This window comes from Biomphalaria glabrata, chromosome 4, assembly GCF_947242115.1.
Source record: "Biomphalaria glabrata chromosome 4, xgBioGlab47.1, whole genome shotgun sequence".
Classification (NCBI taxonomy): Eukaryota; Metazoa; Mollusca; class Gastropoda; family Planorbidae; genus Biomphalaria; species Biomphalaria glabrata.
In genome coordinates this window covers 5,663,346-5,674,301 of record NC_074714.1, presented here as the reverse complement: position 1 = coordinate 5,674,301, position 10,956 = coordinate 5,663,346, and positions in this window count along the sequence as shown.

Below are 10,956 nucleotides of genomic sequence, written 5' to 3'. Positions count from 1 at the left end.
CTTTTAAAGTTTTTATATATCAGTCTTATAAGAGTCGATTTCAGTACAGTTGACGATGAGAATGACATCGCGTAAGTATTTATCCATTTAAGGCAGACTCAATAATTTTTAAATTAACAATTTCCTAAGAGCAATTCTCAGGGTTGAAGAATGGGATCTATTCGAGTTTGTACTCTTATAAGACAAGTTAATCTTTGTTTTCTTGTTTTTATAAATATTATAAAACCCTTTTTTTTTTGGTATATATTAGTATAAAAGTAATGATTTACTATACTAACCTGATTTGTCAAAAAAATATTATAAAACCTTTTTTTTTTTTTTGGTATATATTAGTATGAAAGAAATGATTAACTATACTAACCTGATTTGTCAAAATTGTTCTGTCGTGTGAGATTAAAACCAACTACGTGATTAAAATTACCGTGGCTACACCTAGTTCTATTGGGAAAAAAGCAATAACAAAAAACACTAGATCTAAGTGAAAAAAGCTATAAATGATTTGATGATGGGAAGCGTGGTCGAGAGGCTAAGTGCGCTTGAACTTGGCTTGGCTTGGCTACCTAGAAGGGGGCTCGACACCCGACTCGGGCAGAGTTGTGTTTTCTGAGCGCCTAAAGGCAGCACGGAAAACCAACTCCTAGATACCCCCTAGATACCCCTCCCCTCCACCAATGAGATTGGACCATAGCGCTCTGAGCATGCTATAAGCATGAAAGTAGCGCTATATAAAAGCTATAATAATAATCGACTGTTCTTTAAAAAATCCCTTATCATTAAGATTTGAATACAAATATAAAAAGCATGCAGATTATAAAACAAATTCCTTAAACTGAGCTTCCAGAAGACGCTTTGGCTTTGAGTCTTGGCCTGACAATTTACTAGCACAACTGCACAGCTGAAATTTGCCGAACAGACCAATATCTACGGCTTTATTTCTTGTTTAAAAATTTAGGGAAATTACAGGATTTTATATCGCTATAGAGACTCGACTCTACATTTCGAGTCTTCGCGTGTCCTTGGCAGTTGTGTTTATCAAACACATATTTTGAAAACAGTGTGTTACATACTAAGGAAAGTAACAACCCAGATCTATGTAATAAAACATAAACGCTATCTTGTAATAAAATAAAGAACGTCATTTTTTGATTTAGTCTCTAAAAATAAAATACATATCTTACACCCACTAGTGGTAGTTTTTTTCTGCGAAAAAGGCTTTTTTAATCAAAGGGGAAAACCCGCTATTAGTCTGGTTTGGTCTATCTGTCCGTCCGTTCGTCTGAAAAGTTTAAATTTCGAAACTATTAAATTTTGAATCCAATTTCAGATATTCTGCTGCTTCTAAGTTTTGGTGTGACGTTTCGGTACATATCTTCGGGAAGCGGACCATTTTTTTTTTTAAATTGGATATGCAACCATTTTAAAATACTTCATTTTAAAAACAATTAGCTGTTTAAAACAGGGAGGTGACTATTTCGTATAAATGAATGTCATTTTTATAATCGAGTTGGTCACTTACCTAAATAAAATTATAATATACACGTATTTTGTTAATTGAATATATGCATTTACGCAGGTTAACACCAACATTAAAATAAACAAATGCACACATTACTTTTTTATTTAAATATAATTTATATAATATAATTTATATATGTGTGTGTATGTGTGTGTGTATATATATATATATGTGTGTGTGTGTGTGTGTGTGTATAAAAGCACTGTATATATATATATATATATATATATATATATATATATATATATATATATATATATATATATATATATATATATGTGTGTGTGTGTGTGTGTGTGTGTATATATATATATATATATATATATGTGTGTGTGTGTGTGTGTGTGTATATATATATATATATATATATATATATATATATATATATATATATATATATATATATATATATACAGGGTGCGTCAAAAAAATGCATACACACTTTGAACTGTCATAGACAATTTATTTCCCGTTCTACAATGCTAAATTTCTGGACATGGAAAGCTTAATGTCTAATTGGAAAAAATTAATGTGAGTAATGCTCAAACTGGTGGCCTTCAGCATCAATACATTGCTCAGCACGAGCCAACATTGATTCCGTACATCGTACCAAAGTGTCCACTGAGACTTTAGCTGTCGCACCAGCCTTGGAATGTACACACGAAACTTGCCTTTCCTCAGAATGTGTAGCACACTACTAGCACTTACATCACTCTCACGTGACGCTTGCCTTGACAATTTTAGAGGTGAACGCTTAAACAGTTCCAAGACCGCAGTTGTGGACACATCACTTGTAGCTGTACGAGTTCGCCCTGATCGACCCTTATGCACATCACACACTGTTCCATGAATTTCAAATTTGTCTTGTAGGCGTGTAATTGTTAACCTTGAAGGTGGTTCTGTACTCACGTCTACACTTTCTTCGAACCGCAACTACATTCTCAAACTTCCAATACCACTTAATTATCTGCTTCCGCTCTTCAAAACCCAAACGCACGTCCGTCATGTTGCCGTTACTTCCTTGCCACTCCGGCACTGTGTGTGGTACAGAACCCCTTCACATTAATTTTTTTCCAATTAGACATTAAGCTTTCCATGTGCTGAAATTTAGCATTGTAAAACGGGAAATAAATTGTCTATGACAGTTCAAAGTGTGTATATATTTTTGACGCACTCACATATATATATAATTTTCGGAGGCGCGGTGGCTGAGTGGTAAAGCGCTTGGCTTCCGAACCGGGGACCGGGGTTCGAATACTGGTGAAGACTGGGATTTTTTATTTCGGGATCTTCGGGCGCCTCTGAGTCCACCTAGCTCTAATGGGTACCTGACATTAGTTAGGGAAAAGTAAAGGAGGTTGGTCGTTGTGCTGGCCACATGACACCTTAGTTAACCGTAGGCCACAGAAACAGATGACCTTTACATCATCTGCCCTATAGACCACAAGATCTGAAAGGGGAACTTTACTACTTTTACCATAATTTTCGCTCCATCTGTGCTTTTTTTTCCAACACATCTATTCCAATTAATATTGCATAATTTGTTCATGGCATTAAAGATATATTCACCTGTTGTGTGAGGTAATTAAGGCTGGCAAAATAAACAATTGGCTTGGATTTCTTCTTTTTGTATCTAACAAACACCATAGATTATATATCAACCTACTGTAATTTAGCCCCTCAAATATGTTGTATAACATTATTGAAAATACGAAAAACTTGCATATAAGTAACCCTGCCGGACCAAGTTTGTTTTGTAGCTGATGAAGGCTGGCCCAAACGTCCTTTGTTTAACTTGGTCTGGCAGGGTTACATATATGCATGTTTTTCGTATTTCCTATACAGTCGTTTACCCCTGCAGCAGTAAATCTTTGTTTATTGTATAACATTAAAGGTGGCAATCCTGACCTTTTAAAGCCAAGTGGTTTGATATCTATTGGCTTATTATATTTTCAGCAACACTTGACTTTTGGTGATCAGATACTGTTAAAGAGGATAGGCTAACCCTCTTGTCTCTTTGTCTTCGCGTGTCAATGCACTCGATTCAGTTACAAGTAGGCTAAACGGAATCATTCAAGCGTACACTTAATGGCGAATTTTAATAGAATATTTAAAACGTTTGAATTTTAACAAAGTAAATTTTTTCTATAGTTCTATTGTTACTATTATATAGGACTATCATGCCCTTGAGGGTACTTATTGACCTTCACCGGCGTACAATAAGCCCCGCCTAGCCACGGTTGCTACTCCACTGAATAGATATGTAGGCCTATCATTTTTAACATTTCTTCTTGTGAATATCTTTTTTAAGTAGAAATTAATCTGTTTGCATTAACATATTATGTATTCATTCACATGCCAGGCTAATATACAACATACACATCAACGTATAGAAATTGAAAAAAAAAATATAATTAATACGACAATGGGGATACCCGGCAATTATATGTAATATAAATCATTCAATTTAATTTTTAACGGCAACAAATTCATATCGGGAATTCAAAATCTAAATAGTTTCTTAGGAAAACATTGCACATTGTCCCAGACAAAGTCGGGTCATTTGATATAATAAATTCTCTGGTTAACATATAAGGTAATAATCGAATGTCTTTTTAAAAACAATGTTTTTCTTTCAACGCTTTTGTTTTAATGTATTAGAGTTTTGTTTTTTTTTTAACTTGGGATATATCTAAAATCTATAATTCCTAAAATAATTTAGCTAATCAGACAACTAGTATGCCATATCCGATACACTTTAGTTATTATTAAATGATTAATTAAAGATATTGGAATGACGCAGTAAAGAAACGGTAGATAGCACACTTTTATAAAAGGTGGACTTTTTTTTTCTATGGACGGCGGAAGAATAAAAGAATACGTGCTTTAAAAAAGTAGTACTGGACTGAAGATTGCTAATGACATGTTATGATATCTGTGAGTTTAAAAGCAAGTGATTTTTTTTTTAACTTTTACTTTAGTGATGAGACCCGTATTGTAAGTATTTAGTTCAACTTGAAGACAAAAGCCTTAAGCTAAAACGTTTGAGCGATAGAATGTTAGTGATACAAACAAATAAATTGTAGCATAGTTTAAATGGAGACCAAACCAGATTAATTTTATGAGATATTAGCATTAATGTTCGGCGTCAGCCGTGTTTATTTAAGGGTGGGGAAAACACTCGAAGACTATATATTTTATTTGTGCTTCAAATCTACTGATATTACGCAGGAATGTTATGTACGAGTACCCTATACAAAATCTAGAAAAAAAAAGTTTGAAAATTTAGTTGCTGTTGCAACGGCGGCCATTTTGTTATGTAAACATACGCTTAGGTCTATATAAAAGCTATCTACTTGTACATTTCTTATTATTTTCTTTTGTTCAATGAAAACTAAAAAAGTTATAAAGTAAAAACTATGTCGATGAAGTACATAAAACTTACATTTTTAGCGGCCCCCGAAAGGGGAAAAGACGCTATTAGTTTTGTGCAAAATGTCTGTCCGTCTGTCCGTCCGTCCCGTTTGGATCTCGTAAACTAGAAAAGATATTGAAAATCCGACATCACAATATTTTAGACCATTCAAAGTTCTGGTGCATCGGCTACTTTTTTTTTTCTGAAATCGAAAAATCTAATTTTTAAAATCAGTTATGCAAGCAGTTTTCTTAAGAGAAAAAGCTAATTAGTATGCATTAAAACGAATAGTAATCTTGTAAAGTTTATTTTTGTGAACTTTTTTTTTTATTGCGGAATTTTTTTATTTTTTTTTTTAAGGATTCGAATAAGAGATTGAGCTTTTTCAAAACAATTAGATCAATTATAAGACATCAGTTAGGCCTGGGGAGGCGCGGTGGCTGAGCGGTAAAGCGCTTGGCTTCCGAACCGGGGGTCCCGGGTTCGAATCCTGGTGAAGACTGGGATTTTCAACTTCGGAATCTTTGGGCGCCTCTGAGTCCACTTAACTCTAATGGGTACCTGACATTAGTTGGGGAAAATTAACGGCGGTTGGTCGTTGTGCTGGCTACATGACACCCTCGTTAACCGTAGGCCACAAAAACAGATGAACTTTAGATCATCTGCCCTATAGACCACAAGGTCTGAAAGGGGAACTAGTTAGGCCAGATTCACATCTATTTTTACATTCACTTTCTTCTATCCTTTGATCAGTGGGACCGTTGGGGCACTGCGCAAGATCTGTTAACCTTCTTTCTCCATTCTTATCTCTCATTTGTCTTTGATATAATTTCATTTGGATGTTCTTTCTGAAAATATTGAAGCCTGCCTGGGTGGATCACTTCGGGGGCCGATTTTAAATTTGTGTTTCCACACAAACTGTCTTTGTAATTGTGTTTAATGTATAATTGGAGTGACTTTTTTTTCTTATAAAGGTATTATATGTGTATTGAAATTAAATGCAATATTATTAGATATTAGATAAAAACATTTAATGAGGTATCGTATAGAATAAAACATTCATCCAGCCTTATAGTAAAATAAATTACCATGGACTATATGTGTTCAAAATTAGTGTCTTGCATTGATAAACACTAAACATAAACACTACTAAGAGCTTGAAAGCTTGTATTTTATCTTCATTATTTTTCAAGCTTTACAAAGTATTGTTCTTATCTTTTCAAAGTTACCCAAAGCATTGCTAAATAAAAAAGACCAAGAATTTCTTTCGAAAGCTGAGCTTAGCTGAGCCGAAAGACAACTTTTTCGACACATTGAATTGGTACTTTGCTTCAACTTAGTCATATAGAATTATTTAAACATTCATTGCATTTTGTTTTGCAATCTTTTTTAAAGCTGCAAAAAAGGTTTGAATCTATATGTCACTTATAGTTCAGTCAAATTTGTTTGCCAAATCTGGTGTGGTTCAATAAACGACAAGTTGTCGTTGACGTGGCCATCTAGATACATTCCTCTTATAATTTCAATCAGAATCCTTATGGAAAATAATGTATATTTATATCAGCAGAACATTAAATTAACAATTGAATGATGCAGTCAAAAAGAAATATCAAGCTTTAAAAACAAAGAATTGAATTTAGTCCATTTTGTGCTTCAATTATTTTTTTTTTTTAATTTTGTGTCATTTATCAAAGTGTGTAACAACTTAATGAGTTCTTTATAAATTTATTTATTATAACTAGATTATATTCTCTGGATTTAAATTAAACAGAATTCAGAACTATAGTTAATACTATAGATTATATAGTATATACTCAGTGGCGTAGCTAGGGTGGGGAGAGGAGAGGGGAGAATTTAAAGATCCCCCAGGCTCCAACTAGAAGGGGGGCCCCAAATGACTGTCCGAAATTTGTTTTTTTTTAAATATTAAATAATACGTCATAGTCATGTAATCTTGCTTTTCACGTTATTTAAGTCAGTGATCCTGTTGCATGTATTCCACACAGAGTAGTAGCCCTTTTTCAGTGTGGGGTTACTCTCAATTTCAAGAAGTAACTTCAATAGCGCTGACTAGTGCCGTGTTACTATCAGGAAGTAACTTGGTATATAGGGTAGTTTATTTCATCATCCTTATCATTTAAGAAGAAACCTGATAAGAGCACTGAAAACAAAGGAGACCATGAACGTGTCCAAGAAAAGTATCACTATTCAGATTATTCATACAAAGATACAGCAGTCGAATAAGGTAAAAATATCTCTTGATGAGAGAGGTAGTGCTGAAGAGACTCCAGGTGAATACCTTTTACCATAGTCACAGAAAACATCAGAAGTAAGTGATGATGAGTCAAGTGATGGTCTTCCAAAATCACTTTCTCCAGAAGTGGAAGTAGCTGTAATTAAGTACAAAGACCTCGGAATTATCCAGCCTGGAAATTTATCTGAGGAACTGCAAGCAAAGATTGTTTTAAAGGGTGGCTAATTTTTCTAAAGCAAAGATGAGCGGTATCTATCTTCAGTAGAAATTACCAAATATAATTCACAAAGTTTGACATCATGGTTCACTAAAAAGCTTCCAACAGGAGAAATCTACTACCGATCTTGGCTCCTCTTTTCTCCACAATTGGGATGTCTGAGTGATGTCTGTTTTGTTTTCCACATGTACTGTTTTCTGAGGCATCAGAAAGACATCTAGTGCAGTGAGCAAACCTAGAGTTGGTTTCACCAAATGGAAGAAACCTGAAAGAACATGAAGAAGGATACCACCACAAACAATCTCTTTTGAAGTGGAAGCTAGAAGAAGAAAATCTTAAAGCACAACTATATGAACTGTCACATGTTACATGCGCCGATTTTGACAAATCAGCAGCATTGAAGAGATTCTGAAGCGTGCAGTAGCAGCTATTAAGTACTTAGCAAAAACAAACTCAAGCTTACGTGGTCACGACGAAAAACTGAATTCACCCAATCCTGGGAACTTCCTTGCATCTTTGAAATTTCTTGCAGAATTTGATATAGTTACGAAACACCAAATACATAGAATCGAATAGGGAAGACGCATTATTTGCCACAAGTAATTCAAAATGAGTTCATTAACTTGATGGGCAATAAAGTTAAGGAATCGAAATTCGGGAAAGTCAAGCAAGTTTGTTAGTTTTCTCTGATGCTTGATTCCACCCCAGATGTTTCTCATCAAGAACAGGTATCTCTAGTAGTTCGTTACTTGGATTTCGAAATAAAATAGTCATTCATTGGTTACTTTGAAATTTTGAAACCTTATGGACAATATTATGAAGAACTCTGGAAACTCTTAAAGACATTGGACTGAACTTTGATATGTGCAGAGGTCAGACCTATGATAATGCAGCCACAATGAGTGTTCTACTGTCTGGCTTGCAGAAACGTCTCTTAGACATAAATCCAAAGGCAACAATTCTGAACTGTGAGAATCACTCTCTGAACCGTGCAGCTCTTTATTCTGCCGAGATAGATCCAGGATTTGTCACCTTTTTTGGAACTGCACATGAATTGTTCATCCTTTTTTCCAATTCACCCCAGAGATGGGCCAAACTGAAAGAAGCTGGAGCCAGGAGTTTAAAAAAGCAGTGTTATACAAGGTGCTCCACAAAAGAATAAGTTACGTCGGCAGTTTCCTTGCATCTAGGACAAAATCATCAAGCTATTTTAGAAACTTTCCGAATCAACAACTGAAAGAATGGACACTAGAAGCGGTGCACAGAATCTTCTTCATGCAGTGGAAAGTTATGATTGTTTTGCTTATCTAGACCTCTGGTCAAATCTCCTGCGCCCGATTAATATAGTTCAGAAGAAACTACAAACGTGTGACTGCACATACGGGAAGCTGGTAAAGAAATAAAAACCCTTTCATGCTTTCTGCCAAAATAATGAGAAACGGACGAAACTGATCAGCCAATCCATAGACAAAGCAAAAGAAGGCAGTGAATGCTATGGATTTCCGGTAATCAAAACAACCAGAAGAAAGAAAAGACTTGATGGGGAGTTGAGTTTTGATTTAGGACTGCAATTTAAACATGTTGCGACAAAAAAGCGGAATAGACTTCATATGGAGGTGAAGGACAGATTCCAAAGGATAGAAAGCCATGTGGACACCTTTGAGTTTCTTCTTGAACCAAGACACCTCTTGGAGTCTATGGATGATGACACACTGATGAAAAACTGTATTTTTTTTTGTTGGATAAAATACAGGCCGATCGCTTGTTCAGTGATATCATTGATGCACGAGTACTTTTCATCAACAAACCAGTGCCACAATCACCAATTGACTTATTGAAGAAGCTGGCTTCAAATGGTAATGATGTTTGGCCTCATGATTTAAGCTCGTCCTTTTTTCTGTAAGGTCATACTATAAAAAAGAACATCCAATGAAAAAAAATTATTTAAGTTTCAAGATTCTTCCTTCCTATAAATATCTATATCTAAATGCGTTTCTTCACTATAAAAGAATTGCAAAGACCTATATATATCTTCTGTTTAAAGACAAAAATAATACGATTGGTTCATGAGATTTTTTTTTCTTATACGATTGGTTGTCAATGGACGCTCTACCACAGCTGAAATGAACACAATAACTTTGCTTAAGTTAATTCCTTTAAATTTTTAGATCAAATAATTCCTTAGATCTAATAATTTTTTTAAAAGGAATCGTGTAGACTTCGTAAAGAATGAGGCCAAAAACCGCGGGGTCCCTTTAATAATTGTTTATGAAAATCAAGTAAACAAAATGAGTATTTTGGTCCTTTTCAAACTTTTATTATGACAAGGTGACCATTATTAATTGCATTTTTTACATAATAAATTATATTTTCCAATGTTATCATTAATTAGAAAGCGTTTAAAACATGTCTGAAACATGTGAAAACTGATAATGGATTTTTCTCCAAACCATTCTTATGGAAGTTTGTCCCAGGAGTAGAGTCTAAGACTCTTGGAAATGAATTTAAAATTAGAATTCTAATACCGAGCTGCTTACTTCGGATTGTGGAATATTATTCTTCAGAGTGTATCTAACTTCCCCTTATTATGCAACTCTATATGCTGTAAATGTAGCTTCAGAAACAGGTTAGGATACAGCATCAACTACATTAGGGATCACAAGATCTCAAAGTAAAAACTAATATTTGCTGATATTTTTTTAAAATATTACACTAGCTGACTTAAGATCGCGAGCTCTTAATTTTTTCCTTCAGGGTTTTCTCCTGATGCCTTTCCATATGGTAGGATATGTATGGATTCAGAGTTGTAACTTATTCTCCTAGTTAGGTTGCCAGCCTAGGCTAACGAGCTGCTGGAAGTGTACGTACTCAGACAGAAGACAGTGCTGAAAAATCAAGAATTTTAAACCAAAAACTTTATAAGAAATGCAAAATATGGCGAGCTAGTCCAATAAGCCTACTTGCAATACCGATACTTTCCCTAGACTAGTTTTAAACAAAAGCGAAACTTGATTTAGACTAAAATATTTTGACAACATCGTACACGTTACATGAATATCAGAATGTTATTACTAGTTGGAATATTACAAATACCAAAAAAGAATGTTTCATTTCATTTTTAATGTTGTTTTTACCGAAGGATGCATCAGTACGGGCGAATTCAATTTTGATAACATTAAAATTTAATTGAAAGCTAAAAGATAAATATTTAATTACAGCATATTAAATCTTTTGCAGAGAGAGTGAAGAAGAATACGAGGAATTTTCTTCCCTAATTTTGCATGGCATTGCCAGACAGATTCAATGTAACCCAGACTTCTCTGGCAGATTTAATTCAAGTGAGAATTACTGGCAATTGAATGTTGATTTACAAAAAAAAACATATTCATAAGTTAAAAATAATTTCCTATAAGGCAGTCATGAAAATAAATCTAGCGACCCTATCAAAAGGCATAGCGTGGACACAATTTACAAATGAAAAATTTCGACTACAAACATTCAACAATTACCCAATTAGTGCTGCCCAATCTGCTTCAGTTTTGGCTTGGGAAGGT